The sequence below is a fragment of the Fukomys damarensis genome, unplaced genomic scaffold (genome assembly GCF_012274545.1).
Source record: "Fukomys damarensis isolate Sample0158 unplaced genomic scaffold, DMR_v1.0_HiC HiC_scaffold_39, whole genome shotgun sequence".
Taxonomy (NCBI): domain Eukaryota; kingdom Metazoa; phylum Chordata; class Mammalia; order Rodentia; family Bathyergidae; genus Fukomys; species Fukomys damarensis.
Window position 1 is genome coordinate 122,220,541 of NW_022900951.1, and position 13,942 is coordinate 122,234,482.

The following is a 13,942-nucleotide window of genomic DNA, read 5'->3' on the forward strand; positions in this document are numbered from 1 at the left end:
TATATATATATATATATATATATATATACACATATATATATATATAGTTACATATACCAAATGATTACAGTTCAGCAGAGTAGTATTTTTCAAGTTATTCTCAATATTGCTGATATACAATATACGAACTGCATTCATGGGAAGGAAATGAAAAGCAAGAAAATTCTTCAAATAGAAATAAAACAACTACAAAGGAAAAATACTTTAGAATATAAAACTGAAATTTTACGGGTACCTTGGCCTCCTGTGGTGGTCAAGGCCACCTGTGTGCTAAAGTCTAGGACTCCTGGGGGCACCTGTCTTGCCCATGTGAGAGGCTAGCAGCGGTTGTCACCTGGTGCCCAGAGAGATGCCTGGGATGAGCCTCGGATGGGTTGAGACCCAGTATGGGCTGGGCTTGAAGGCGAGGCACTGCTGTGCATCACGGTCTGGTCTGGGTGCCATCTGGTAACAGGAAGATTTGAAGGAAACAGCCTGGCTGAAGTCCAGGGGCCTGCTAGGAGGTGGCAGTACCCCTTTACCATCCTCACAGCCAGCTGCAGAGCTGGGGGTGCCCACTAAGGGGCAGCAGATGACAGCAGTGTTAGAGGCCCTAGGTGGAGGACAGGACGGCCCAGACCAAGGCCAGGGCTGATACTGAATCCTTCCAACTTGGCTCTGAAAAGCAGTGTCATTGCAGAATTTTGTAACCAGGTGATGGGACAAGGGTGGCCCGACCACGTGGTAGCTGCTGCAGTCTTGGGTGCTGAAGTATGCCCCCCAAGGGGGGGTGTAGGAATATTTTGTTGTGTTTTGTACCAACCCAGTTATATCTTAGCCCTGTCACCACTAGGTTGAAGAAATCAAAGTCTTAATGCACCATGCACAGCCGTGATTATTACTCCTTTTGCTTCTGCCTCAGCAGTGGGATGCAGCATCCCATCCAGATCCATAGATCTTCAGGATTTGGACAGTATGTAGGGAGATTCATGAGGAAGGACTCATCCCAAATGGTTGCAATCAGTGAGAAGCTACTCTGTCTTTTATATTCTTTAGCCAGTCTTTATTTGCTAAATCTATCATCATCATTATTATTCTTATTTTTGTACTGGGGACCTTGTGCTAGTGAGGCAGGTGGCAGAACCACTGAGCTAAATTCCCTGCCCTCTTGTCTTTATTTTTAATTAATCTGATTTAGGGCCAGGAAATAGTTTTCACTCCTCAACTGCCTTTTCCCTTACCCTCTCTGGCCTAGAACCCATCACTCAGGGGTATTCCCAGCAAGAAATATTTTAGAAACCATGCTTCAAATTTAGCAGGCAAAACCCCTGTAAACCATAACAAATACACACACACCCCAAACCAAACCCCCCAAACTATCTCTGGTATTTTGCCCTGATAAACCTAATGGAATCTAAAATGAGATTTTCAATCTGTTCTTAAAAGACTCAAAGCCATGGAGGGAGGGGATGTAGTTGTGGAGTTCTTCCCTAGTCTGTGAAAAGTCCTGGATTGATCCTCAACACTCCTTCTCAAAAACCTTGCCCAAACAAAAACCAGAATCCTTGACAACCGTGTAAACACCCTTAAAAACTAGCTTCAAGTAGAAGTGGGGAAAATAATGAGAAGGCTTTGATATGAAAGAGCCAATAAATCATGGGTAAATTGTCTGTCTTGTGGGAAAAACCAGCTTAACACCAAAGCATGAGTCCCCTAATGCTGACCCAGAATAAAGACAGCCTTTCTGATGTGCTTGCCTGTCCCTGAGATAACTGCTGGGTGGATGGTGAGGGAAGAGCAGGTACTGACCAGCAGGCCTCACCAAGCCAAGGGAGCACATGTGTGCAACAGCTTGTTGAGGTAAAGCAGGTGTGTACTGAGCACCTCTCTAATGCTTTTCCTGTCCCAGGGAGGCAGGCGGAAATTGTGACAAGGCAAAACATCCTAATCTAAAACACTAGCCAGAAAACACCATGGTTCTCATAGGTTGTGGTCATTCCTTCTAGTTCATTATTCACAGCTGCAGTTTTGGCCTTGTCAGTTTAGGAAACAGGCTGTGGTATTGGTCACTGCTTAAGATCACCAAAGGAACTAGTGAAAAGTCTGGAGGAAAAAGTAAAATCTTTATGCATGGGCTTGCAGATGTAACTCAGTGGTAGAACACTTGACTAGCATGTGCAATGCCCTGGGTTCAGTCTCCAGTACACTGGAAAAACAACACATTGAATTTTAACAATAACTGCTATAGTCTATGAAGTAGTAGTCTGCAGCAGTACTTTGAAAGAAATAGAGGTGCACATCTGTGACTGCTCTCCCAACAGATTAGAAGAAAGGATGTAGGTCATAATGACGAACATTACCACTAAGTGGGCAGAAAATGAGAGCTTCAAGTGGCAGTTGAACAATTAGTGGTGTGAAGTAAATGCTGACCCAGAGGTGAAAAGTTGAGCATTTGAGGAAAGTTAAAAGTCAAGGGACCCTTGGATTGGGAAGGAAATAAGGTTGTCCAGAGTGCTGGCTCCAACCCCAGTGCCTGATGCACTACCAAATCATTTCTGACACAGATGATTGAGCCCTGTGAGAGATAGTCACCAACGCATAAACATTCACAGTCAAGCATTGCCCTCAAGCCATTACCATATCTATTCCAAATGAAAAGATAATAGCAAAATAAGAAATGCCTCTGATGCACAGCCTGAACCTAACCTGATTAGGGTGACTGCTTTACATCAGAGGTGATGAACATTCTTCCACATGCCACAGACATTCGGACTTTAAACCAAGAATTATCAAATGCTCAGAAACAAAGAGCTCCTGGACATCCAGACTCCAGATGGATGTAAAGTTCAGTTCCATTATGATTATGAAACTACTATACTGTAAATATAATCAGCTAAAGATAGTGCAAGAAAAAATTCTTGAGGCCAATTTAACTTACAGACATATATATAGACCACACACACACACACACACACACACACACACACAGAGGCACAGCATGCACGCAAGCAAGTGCCAAAAATGTATACACACTTCAGGAAAAGAAAATCTTGTATAAATATTTAAATACTAATGTGTTGAGCTATCATGGGATTAATACAAGTTACCTTTGACCTCAGTAATTACAAGAGGTGCTCAAAGTGGTGACCATTGGCTTCCAGACATTTATTAGTGCAGTGAACTGCTGCTTCGGTAATCTTGGTTGCTGAGCTCACTGCACATGAATTTTCAGTTCTTTCTCTAAGGGCCAGCAGTGTAGTGAGTTTTCTGCAATATATGACATCCTCTAGTGTCCTCCATATGAGGTTAAAATCTGTTGATAGAACATCCTACTATTTTTCCTTTCCTTAAGTGTGTATGTTTTTGGTGGAATATATATAATATTATAATAGTTATAGATATATGTATATATAGTTATAGATCTCTAGGTATCTATTGATAATACTAGATTAAGTAATTTTCATTTTAGGGGTACAAAGAAGGGCTGGTATGTATAAGTATATAATTACATTGGGGCTGATGGAGAAAAATTACATGATCAATTTTCTGAAAAGGTGCAGAAGAAAACAACTGATAAATATCAACAGCCATTTTATGACTTACAGAAATCTTAGTAAACTAAAATAAAGACACCTAATGGAGAAAATTTAAAAGTGTTCCCTTTTTAAGGTTAAGATGAAGGCAATGATGCCTGGTATCTAAGCTACTATTTATTAGAATAGTAGAAGATCTAGCCAAAGCACTTATGTAAGAGAATAAATGACTTCTAAAGACTAAAATGGAGAAAAACTCTTTTGTTTGCATACAGTATTATTTAAATTCAACAGAAATGATATCTAAATATTTGAGAATAAATATTTGGTGAAAGGGCCTATAAGAGAATTAAGAGTGCCAGGACCATCTAGAGCCCATAAGTGTCCCAAAAGTACTTAAGGTCTATTTCGTGCCTGCTTCCTCTCCACTGGGCACTATGGCCAGTCATGGTGGTCGCCGAGGGTGGGGAGCTTCTCTGCTGTGCAATTTCCCATGCTACACCTGATATGACCATCCAGCTCTGGCTGTGATTTCTTTTGAGATTCTCCTATAGTTCCTGGAAATTTACTTTCCTTTCAAGTGAGTCAATGTATTAAAATTATATTTTATTCAGCATTCCTAGATGTTTTTAGAAGTAAGTATGGACCCATGTCAATTCATTCTGCTCTTTTGCCAGAATTATTCTTATCCATCTTAATAACAATAAAGTGTCTAAGGGCATTGGAAAATGTTTGTGTATAGAGTAAAAACAGTAGATTACAAAGCTGTCTGTATACTTGGGCACTGATTTTGTTGTAAACTAATATATGTATAATCCTTGAAAACAGTGATAGTCTAAGTTCTGCAAGTAAAATGGACTTCAGTGTCCTTTTAAAAGAGTGATTATTGTGGATATACAGGGCAAAGAAATGTTACTATAGGAAGAACATCTGGAAAAGGAATGCTAGTAAAAAGACTAAAGATGTAGGGAAAGTGGGAAGGGTTGGGGAAAGGCAATAAGGGAAAAGAAAAAAATATGAGAAAATGAAAAAATGGAAATAAAGAGTTTGTAAATGGGGAGGGGAGGTGGGGTGAAAGGAGGGCAGGGACAAGGGGAAAAATAAGAACCAAGACCTGTCATGTAAAGGTACAAGATCCCAATGATGAATGTAACTAACTGTACTATATACCTAAAATGTACCAGTGAACTCAATGAGAGAAAAATAAATAAATACAGCACACAGAATCACAAAAATGGAATGAAAAATGTTGAAAATTTACAGAGGTAACAGAGGGGGAGTGTTTCCATTGTAATAAGAGGATTTGAATTTTAGACACATATGACCCGTAGCTCTTTTGCATACTAGAGAAAGTGACCAAATGTTATTCCTCAGAGCTGTGGATTTGGATTTCATTGTTTTATCGAGCATGTAACTAGGTCATTGGAGCAGGCACTTTAAACTAGTGCTTACTAAACAGATTAAAAAAAAAACATCTTTCAACCAGGACAAGAATAGAATAAGTTACCTAAAATATATGTAGGTGTTAAATATCCCTAGAAAGGTGATTGATATGTTTTTTTTTTTCCACTAGAGCAGAGTGCTTGCTGTGAGCCCAGGCTCAAATCAGAGGCCTGACAACACATTTTCCCAAACAGTTAAAAATAGGTTAGGTAGAAAGGAGGAGGGAGGGTGTAACTATAAAGGACAAGATGCAGGGAAATCCTTTGGCAATGGAATGCTTCTTTATCTGAACTACAGAAATAGTTACAACAATCTACACATGTGATCAGATGGAAGAGGGCTTTACACATGCACACTGGACCCATGCCACTTTCCTAGTTCTGGTGTTGTACAGCTGTGTTATGTGCCACCCTTCAGGGAACCTGAATGAAGGGTACCTGGGTCCCTCTGTTCTAGCTTTGTAACTCCATGCTATTCCCTAATTCATTAAAAATGAAGCTTGAGAGACTGGAGAAATAACAAGATTGGTCAAGTAGACTAACAACTCCAGGAAGAGTCAACAGGCGCCCTCTAGCACTCTGCCTACTCTGTCTTAGTTGAGCGCAGGAGCTCAGAGGTGAGGCAGGGATTGACTGAGGCCCTTGTACCTAGCCAAACAATGTGTTAAGACAAAGTAAAGCTAAATATAGCCTGAAGGGCCTTGTTTATTTTCACTTCTATATAGGCTGCACTATCTTGCTGTAGCTGGAGAAATGCCCTTCCAAAACATTCTCCTACAACTGGTTAATTTAGACTGTTCAAGTCAGTCTACTCACTGGGGTAGGGTTTATGTGGGGTCATCACCAAATACATTGAATGGTCATTGGAAATGTTAAGTCCTTCACGCAGTACAAACAGTAATGGAAGGGAGCATATATTCATGAGACAGCGCACAGAACAACTTTTTGGTAATGCAGTTTACAAAGTAACTTGTAACATTTTAAGTAGTGGACCATACTTGCAATAGTCATTAAAAACAGAACACTAGAATATGAACCTTAACTGTTAAAACTTAAGTTGAAATCTTGTAAGAGCAGTTTGAGCTAGAAAAGACCAAACTTAATTTAATCACCTGTGTGTGTGTGTGTGTGTGTGTGTGTGTGTGTGTGTGTGTGTGTGTGTGCTGGGGGATTGCTAGGGATGCAAACTAGGGCCACACAGATGCTAAGCAAGCATTCTACCACTAAGCAATACTTCCAGCCCTCAATTGCCTTGTTTTGTACATAGACACATCTGAGCATCCATTTCCATAGTTTCATCACATCAGGCACTAGGCCTAGAAAGACTTTGGTTTACTTTCTGAGCCACAGAGGCAGAATCTTGGCAATGCATGGGTGAGCAAAATGTTTGCTCCTGCCATTGGCTTCATAGGCTATTCCCAAGTCCTATAAAGAGAACATTCTCTGCAAAGACGTTTCTGGAAAAACAAAAGCAGATTTATTCATTCATTCCTTGAGTGTTTGTTGAGCACCTTCTAAATTCCAGGCACTTTTCTGAGTGCTTGGCCTACATTATGGGACAAAATAGAGTCCCACCCTCAAGAAGGGGCAAGTGTAAGACAGAAGAGACAATTGGCATGCTAAGTGAGTATACTATAAGGCATGTTAGAATGCTGGAAGTACAATAGAAAAAGTCAAGAAGCAGGAAAGGGGTTCAGAGTCACAGGCCACAATACCGAAGAGTGAGCACAGACCACGTTACCAGGGAAGATTTAAAGGCCCTAAAGTAGTTAGCAGAGCTGGTACCCAAGAGAGGGAGATCCACCCAGCAGAGGAGACAGTTGGAGGACAGGACTATGGCAGGAGTGTGCCTTGCAGGCTGTAGAGCAGCAAAGTGGCCTGTGTGTGTGACTGAGGAAAAACAAAGGGAAGAGTGCAAGTTGTGCTTAGAGAGTAAGGGGTCTCAAGTGACCTTTTCCTGGGCCTCAAAGACCATACTGAAGCTTTTGATTTGTGTGAAGTGGGAGCCAATGCAGGGTTTTGAGTGGAGGAGAGCCTGGCTTATGTTTCAGTAGAATCACATGGGTTTTTTTTTTTTGTTGTTGTTGTTGTTGTTGTTGAGAACAGACTGTTGAATGGCAAGAGGAGAAGCAGGACACCAGTTGTAAGCCTGTTGCAGCAATGTAGGTGGCTGAAACCAGAGTGCTAACAGGTAGGAGGTGGTGTCCAGAAGTTGCACTTGGGAAATGTTTTAAAGGAAGTGTCCATAGAATTTCCTAACAGATTGGCCATGAGGTGAAAGACAGCAGTCCAGAGCAAACTATGAGGATGGGGTTGCTATTGGTACTGACATGGGAAAAGACATAGGAGGACAGGGATTGGGGAGGTGATCAAGAATTGGTCATGTTGGATTTCAGACATTCAAGTGCATATGTGGAATAGAATTTACAACTGGGATGAATTTGGGATTGTCATCATAGAGATGATATTTCAAGCCATGCAGTTGAATGAGTGGGAAAGTTACAGAAGTGGAATAAAGACTGATCCCAAAAGTGATTTGGAGAAAGAGGGGAACTAACAAAGGAGACTGAAACTGTTGTGAAGAAGGAAAATCCAAAGTGTATGAGATTCTGGAAGTCAAGGGAAGATAGCGTAAGGGTAGGATCCACTGTCAAATGCTACTTCTAAGTCAATTAGATGAGAGCTTCTACTTAAAGGTAGATTTTCAGTAGAGAGGCCCTTTTAGACCTTAATGAAAGCATTCTGAGGAGGGGTAGGCGTGAGCATCTGTTTGTAGTGTGAATAAGTCTAGAAGAATTGGAGGCTGTGGAGATACGCACTCTTGAGAAATTTTGCTTCAGACAGGAACAAAGAAACTAAGCAGTAGTTGCAGTAAGCATGAGATAAAAAATGCCTTGTTTGTATTAGAAAGTTATGCATTTCATAATTAAAGAAGGAAACCATTTCTGCCTTTGAAATGTATTGACTAATGCAGATTGTGTTGAATTTAGCCATGATGTGCTAAATCTAAAAGGCAATCACTGCTTTGAGAAAGAGTGGTTTTCAAAGTAAGGTCCCAAGAAGAACAAGATCAGTATCACCTGGGCATATATTAGAAGTGCTAATTCAAGCAGGGCCACCCCAAACCTACTGAGTCAGAACTTGTATTTTTATAAGCACTTCTCATGCTTCTGATGCAGAGTGAGGTTTTAGATCAGCTGATGTAGAACACAGTTATCAAGTGAGTTTACTTGCAAACCATTAACAGAGAATGTCTCTATTTCTTTAAGAGCAGATGGTATTTTTTTTCTCTCCATGCCCAACTATTTCCCACCCTAAGGTAAGTCAATCCCCCCACCCCGTAAATACCAGCATATCTCTATGCTGATAGGAAAGATCCTGTAGTCCAGCAGTAGAAAAAAATTAATGACATAGGCATTTTTATTCCTGTATCATTCAATTTTCTCAGTTTAATGAGATGCAAAATTACCAGCGAGGGTGGAGATTTTCGCCTGGTTGACCAAACCCTATGAAAACCATCCTGGTGGGAATGTGGAATTCGAACGACTTGTGGAGAGATATTTGGCAGTGTTTTTACTCTTTGCACCATACTCTCACTCTAGTAATTTAGCCAGTAGGTAACACTCATGTTAACAATATGAAACATGTCCATCAAGGATATTTATTGCAACATAGTTTGTAATAGAAAAATATTGGAAAGAATCTTCCCAACCATCTATAGGGGACCAGTTGATGGGGTTACTCTGCAGCTATAAAAAGAGTAAGAGCAATATTGACATGTGGACCTGGAGTGATCTCTTGGCTATATGCATAAGTGAAAAATTCAAGTCACAAGAGAGTTTATGTACCATACCCTCTTTTGTGTAACAAAGAGGGAATGAGAATATGTACTTATTTGTACACAAAGACACAGGAAGGATAAACCAAAATGTAAGAAAACTGACTACCGGGCTGGAGATTTAGCTCAGCAGTTCCTCCTTGCAAGCACAAGGACCAGAGTTCGATCCCTGGTACAAAAAAAAAAAAAAAAAAAAAAAAAAAAAAAAGAAAGAAAAGAAAAGAAATGTTTATCCAGAGGAAGTGGAAGGAGTAGGGTAGAGGGAACAGGGATAGGGGCAAGTCTTCTCTGAGTATCTTCCTCAGTTTAGTATTTGTTAATGGCCTTAGAGCTCACCCTTTTAAAGTGTCCGATTCAGTGGATTTTTTTGTATTTTCACGAAGCTTTGTATTGAGCACCATTGAATTCCAGAATATTTTCTTCGCTCCATAAGGAGATCCCATACTCACTAGCAGTCATGCTCCAATGTCATCTCCTCCCACCCTGCTTCCCCACTCTTTGTCACCACTAAGTCTGTTTTATGTCTCTATGAATTAGCTGATTTGAGTATGTCATATAAATGGATTCATATGGTAGGTGCTCTTCTATATTTGGCTTTCTTCACTTAGCGTGATGTAGTCTAAGTTCATTCAAGTTGTAGCACTGATCAGTTCTTTGATCCTTTTAATAGCTGCATAATATTCCAGAACATGGATATACCTCCATTTGTTTATCCATTTATTAGTTTGATAAACATTTGAGTTGCTTCCAGTCTTGGGATATTGAGAATATTACTGCTATGAACATTCCTGTATCAGGTCTTGTATGAATATATGTTTTCACAAATCTTGGCCAAACATAGTTAGGACTGGAGTTGCTAGAGTCTATGGTACTATCATGCTTAACATTAAATTAGCAATGCATGAGGATTCTAATTTCTCCAAATTCTTCTCAGCATCTCTTATTCTTTTTTTTTTTTTTTTTTTGTACTGGAAATTGAACTCGGGTCCTTGTGCTTGCAAGGCAGGCCACCGAACCGCTGAGCTAAATCCCCGGCTTATTCTTTCTTTTTGATTGTAGCCATTCTTTTTGGTGTGAGGTGGCATCCCATTTTGGTTTTATTTGCCTTTCTCTAGTGGTTGTTGATGTTGAACATCATTTTATGTGAATTTTGGTCAATTCTATTTCTTGTTTGCAGAAAGCTATTCAGGTATTTTTGCCCAGTTTTTATTTCGGTTATTTCTCTTTTCATTGTTGAGTTATAAGAATTTGTTATATAGTCTTGATAAAAGTTTCCTATCATGCCTATGATTTTTCAATATTTTTTCCTGTTCTTTGGATTACCTTTCCAGCATTTTGCTAGCCCCCTTTGAAATACGTTTTTTTTTCATTTTGTAGAAGTTGAGTGTATCTACAGATGCATATGTTTTTGTTGTCATATGGTACCCATATGCATTCATTTCGTCCAGACTTGCCTCTTAAAAAAGGCCATTCTTCCCTCCGCTGTAGTTCAGTGAAGCCATTGCTAAAATCTAATTGGATCATGTAATTGGGGTCTGTTCACATAATTTCTGTTGTACTCCGTTGATCTAGTTGTATATCTTTCCCCCAGTGCCATTCTGTCTTTACTGTCTTAAATATTGCAGGTTTCTAGTGAGTCACAACAGCGGGCTATATAAATCCTCCAGCTTTGTTCTTTGGTCTTTGCTTTGTCCATTCTTGTCTTTTTTCATTTACATGTGAGTTTCAATGTTCATTTCACTACAACCTTACTGTAATTTTTATTGGCATTTCTCTAGCACTGACCCATAAATTAAATTGGGATGGATTTACATGTTAATATCAAAATGCCAACATATGAACATGGCATAATCCTACATTTGCATGGATTTTCTTTAGTTTTTCCTGAAAACATATAGTACTTTTTACTGAAAAGATATTTACACATTTATCTATATATTTATTTTTTTGTACTGGGGATCAAACTTGGGTCCTTGAGCTTGCAAGGCAGGTGGCAGCACCACTGAGCTAAATCCCTGGCCCCTACACATTTATTGTTACATTTGTTCTGAGGTATTTGGTGATTTTAGATGCTGTAATTTTAAAAATAAAAATACTTGTCTTGATCTATAAAGATGAAATAAATTTTGATAATTTCACCTTTTATTAACGTTGTTAAATATGCTGTTCATTCCGGTTATGCTGGATTTATAAAATAAGATGGCAGTTGCTTCCTCTTCTATGGCTTTAGAAATATTTATAGAAGATCAATGTTATTTGCTTTTGTGAGTATTTGGAAGGATTTTTCAGTGGAGCCATTTAGACCAGAGGTCTGACTTTGTAGTGAGGCTTTTAATTACAGATTTTGTTTCTTCCATAGATTTGTGAGTCTTTCTTCTTATGTCAGTTTTATTATTTTGTGTTTCGCACGGAATTTATCTGCTTCCTTTAGGGCTGGCTCTTTCTCATTCTTTTGCTTTTCTTTTTCTGAGTCCCCCAGTGGATTTCCTACCATATCACACCTGGCTCTTGAGTTCTTATTAGAAATGTCCCTCCTTTTTACTCTCACTGTTCTTCCTAAATATCATCTACTCTTTTTAACTTTACCCAGTCACCTGTTAAATCTATCATTTGAGTATTTATTTGGAGTATTTTCTTTTTCTGTTTCGGTCTTTTCATTTAATTATCGAGTTGTGTATCCAGTTGTGCAGTCTGTCTCTTGCCATATATTTTCTTGAAACTCTTCATCACAATTACTTTAAAGTTTATCTGGTAACCACAGTATCGCCTAACCTTCAGTTGGTTGCCTCTCTTTAGTTTTTCTTGGTCTTATTTATTTGTAGGGCAAAATATGAAAAAATGTACAGGCTCCAAACCATGTTCTCTTCTCCCAGGGAAGATTTCCTGGTCCTCTCAGGTAGCAGATCACCAGATCACCTTAATTCACTAGGGACACGGCTGACTCAAGGCTGGTTTGCAGCCTTCAGTGGCCCAGTTTGCCCTAGTTCACCCTGACCTCTAGAGTACAGCCCTCTAGGACTTCCACCTGTGAATCAAGGCTGTTTCCTAGAGCTCCTCCTCGTCAACCAGTCCTGAACTTCCATCTTTCTCTCTAGCACTGAGCCAGTCATGGACTCGCCCTGCTTTGCTGTTTGTTTCTGTCTGGATTCTCAGCTTTAATCTCCACACAATTAAGCACAGATGCCTCTAGAAGAAAACTTGTTCCAAGTGTTGGGTTCTGCTCAGTGTCCCTCTTCTCTCTCTGGGATGTTGGTCCCTCAAAATCCAGCTGATTTTTTAGCTCCATACTTTGGATCTTTTCAGTCTCATGACTAGACCAGAGTTACTCTGCTAGCTTGTCTCATGCTCCATGCCAGACATATTCTGGTAGAAAAGAAGTGTCTCAAAGTAACACCTTAATGAGCTCCTCTTGCTTCCAGATTTAATTTCACAAGTCTTTGCTATCTCAGTAGTCCTCTGATCACAAAAGATTTTGTAAAAACTTGCCTTTTGCAGTTCTTCATAGTATATCCATCTGCTAGAAGCTGCTCAGTCACAGGAAAAGAACTTCAGATTTCACAATTATGTTGTGTTTGTATTGCCCCAACTTTTGTCTTTTTTTTTTTGAGACAGGGTCTCACCATGTAGTTCAGGCTGATTTTGAACTCACTGTGTAGCCAGGCTGGCCTTGAACAGATGGTGATCCTCTTTGCCTCAGCCTCCTGAGTGCTAGGATTACAGTCGTGGGCCACCACACCCAGCCACCTCTGTCTATTGATTTCTAAACATATAGAAAAAATAACCCTTCATTAGGATTGAAAGCACTGGAGAAATGACTGACTTTGAGGAATGTGCAAGCACAAGACCAACATGGATAATTACTGTACCAGAAAGTAAGAAAATGATCAGAGAGTGGCAGGGATATGACAAGACAGAAGGACATGGGAATCAATGTGAAGGGTTCTCTACGTGTTAACCAGGGATAATTCGAACATTAGAACCTGATAATAGTTTATAGTGCATTGAGTTAAAAAATATCCATGACTCCATGGTGGCATTCAAAATAAAAAGAAAACAGGAAAAAGAAAAAAAAAAGCTCAGTGTTTCTTTTGAGGTAGAATAGTGTCAGTTTTTAAACAGAGAACAACATAAGTAGGAAAGTGCTATTTTATAACCTCCAAAGTAATACAGTAGTTGGCTCAAATAAAGTTCATCAAAAAGTGCTAATATAGTTGGGTATAATGTTTTTGGAAACACATCCCAAAGTATCACTCCACAGTTTACTTTTAAAAAGGGAAAAAATACTTTTACAATGGAAAAGTCAGGTAGCTGCTACCTGTAGCGAGTGGCCAAGCTTGACGATGTCAACAGTGGTTTCTTCTTACGTCATGTGTTTCCAATGTGATCCTGTGGAAGGTACATAGTCTCATTCTGGAAAGCTTTGATCATTGCATGGAGACAAGGCATTCTAGAACACAGGGCTCCTGGACTCTTTGAAAGACTTTTCATAAAGAGCAGAGGACACCAGGAGATTTGTTTTAGACCACAGGAGACTAGAGACACAACTGCTAAAGGCTCAAGTAGTGTTGCATTGTAGAAATAAATATCAAAAAGGGTATTTTTGTGCCACTGGAAGAACTTTTAGTTTGACTTAATGTTGAATGATATTGAATTTAGGAGTGTGATGATGTGATAGTTAAAGAAGGAGACTATATTCTTGGAAAATGAATGCTGAAATATTTCTCAGTGAAGCATCGTGATGAAAACAGCTTACTTTTCTGTGGGTTGGAAAAAACAGAAACGTGGGTGTTGGTGTGTAGCGGGAGAGAAATGGAATGGGTGTAGCAAGATGTTAACCATTGGTGAACACAGGTGAGAGATGTGTGTGTGTTGAAAATTAGAAAAAATCCTTTGTAGCCTTTTATTATTTTTCCAAGAAATATCCACAAGATGGCAGTAGAGGAACAGTCTTTGAATGAGTTTCTCTGAGGCCTTTCATAATGACCTTATTTTCTGATTTCAAAAGCAGAATATGAAATCTAACAAAGGATTATTTTTGCTTTGTGAATACGTTTCTATGAGCAGTAACACAAAGTATGAACACAGAATGTCATATGGGTGTATTATTCTATGAATTGCTTTTATTGAAACAAATACCATTTTATTTGATT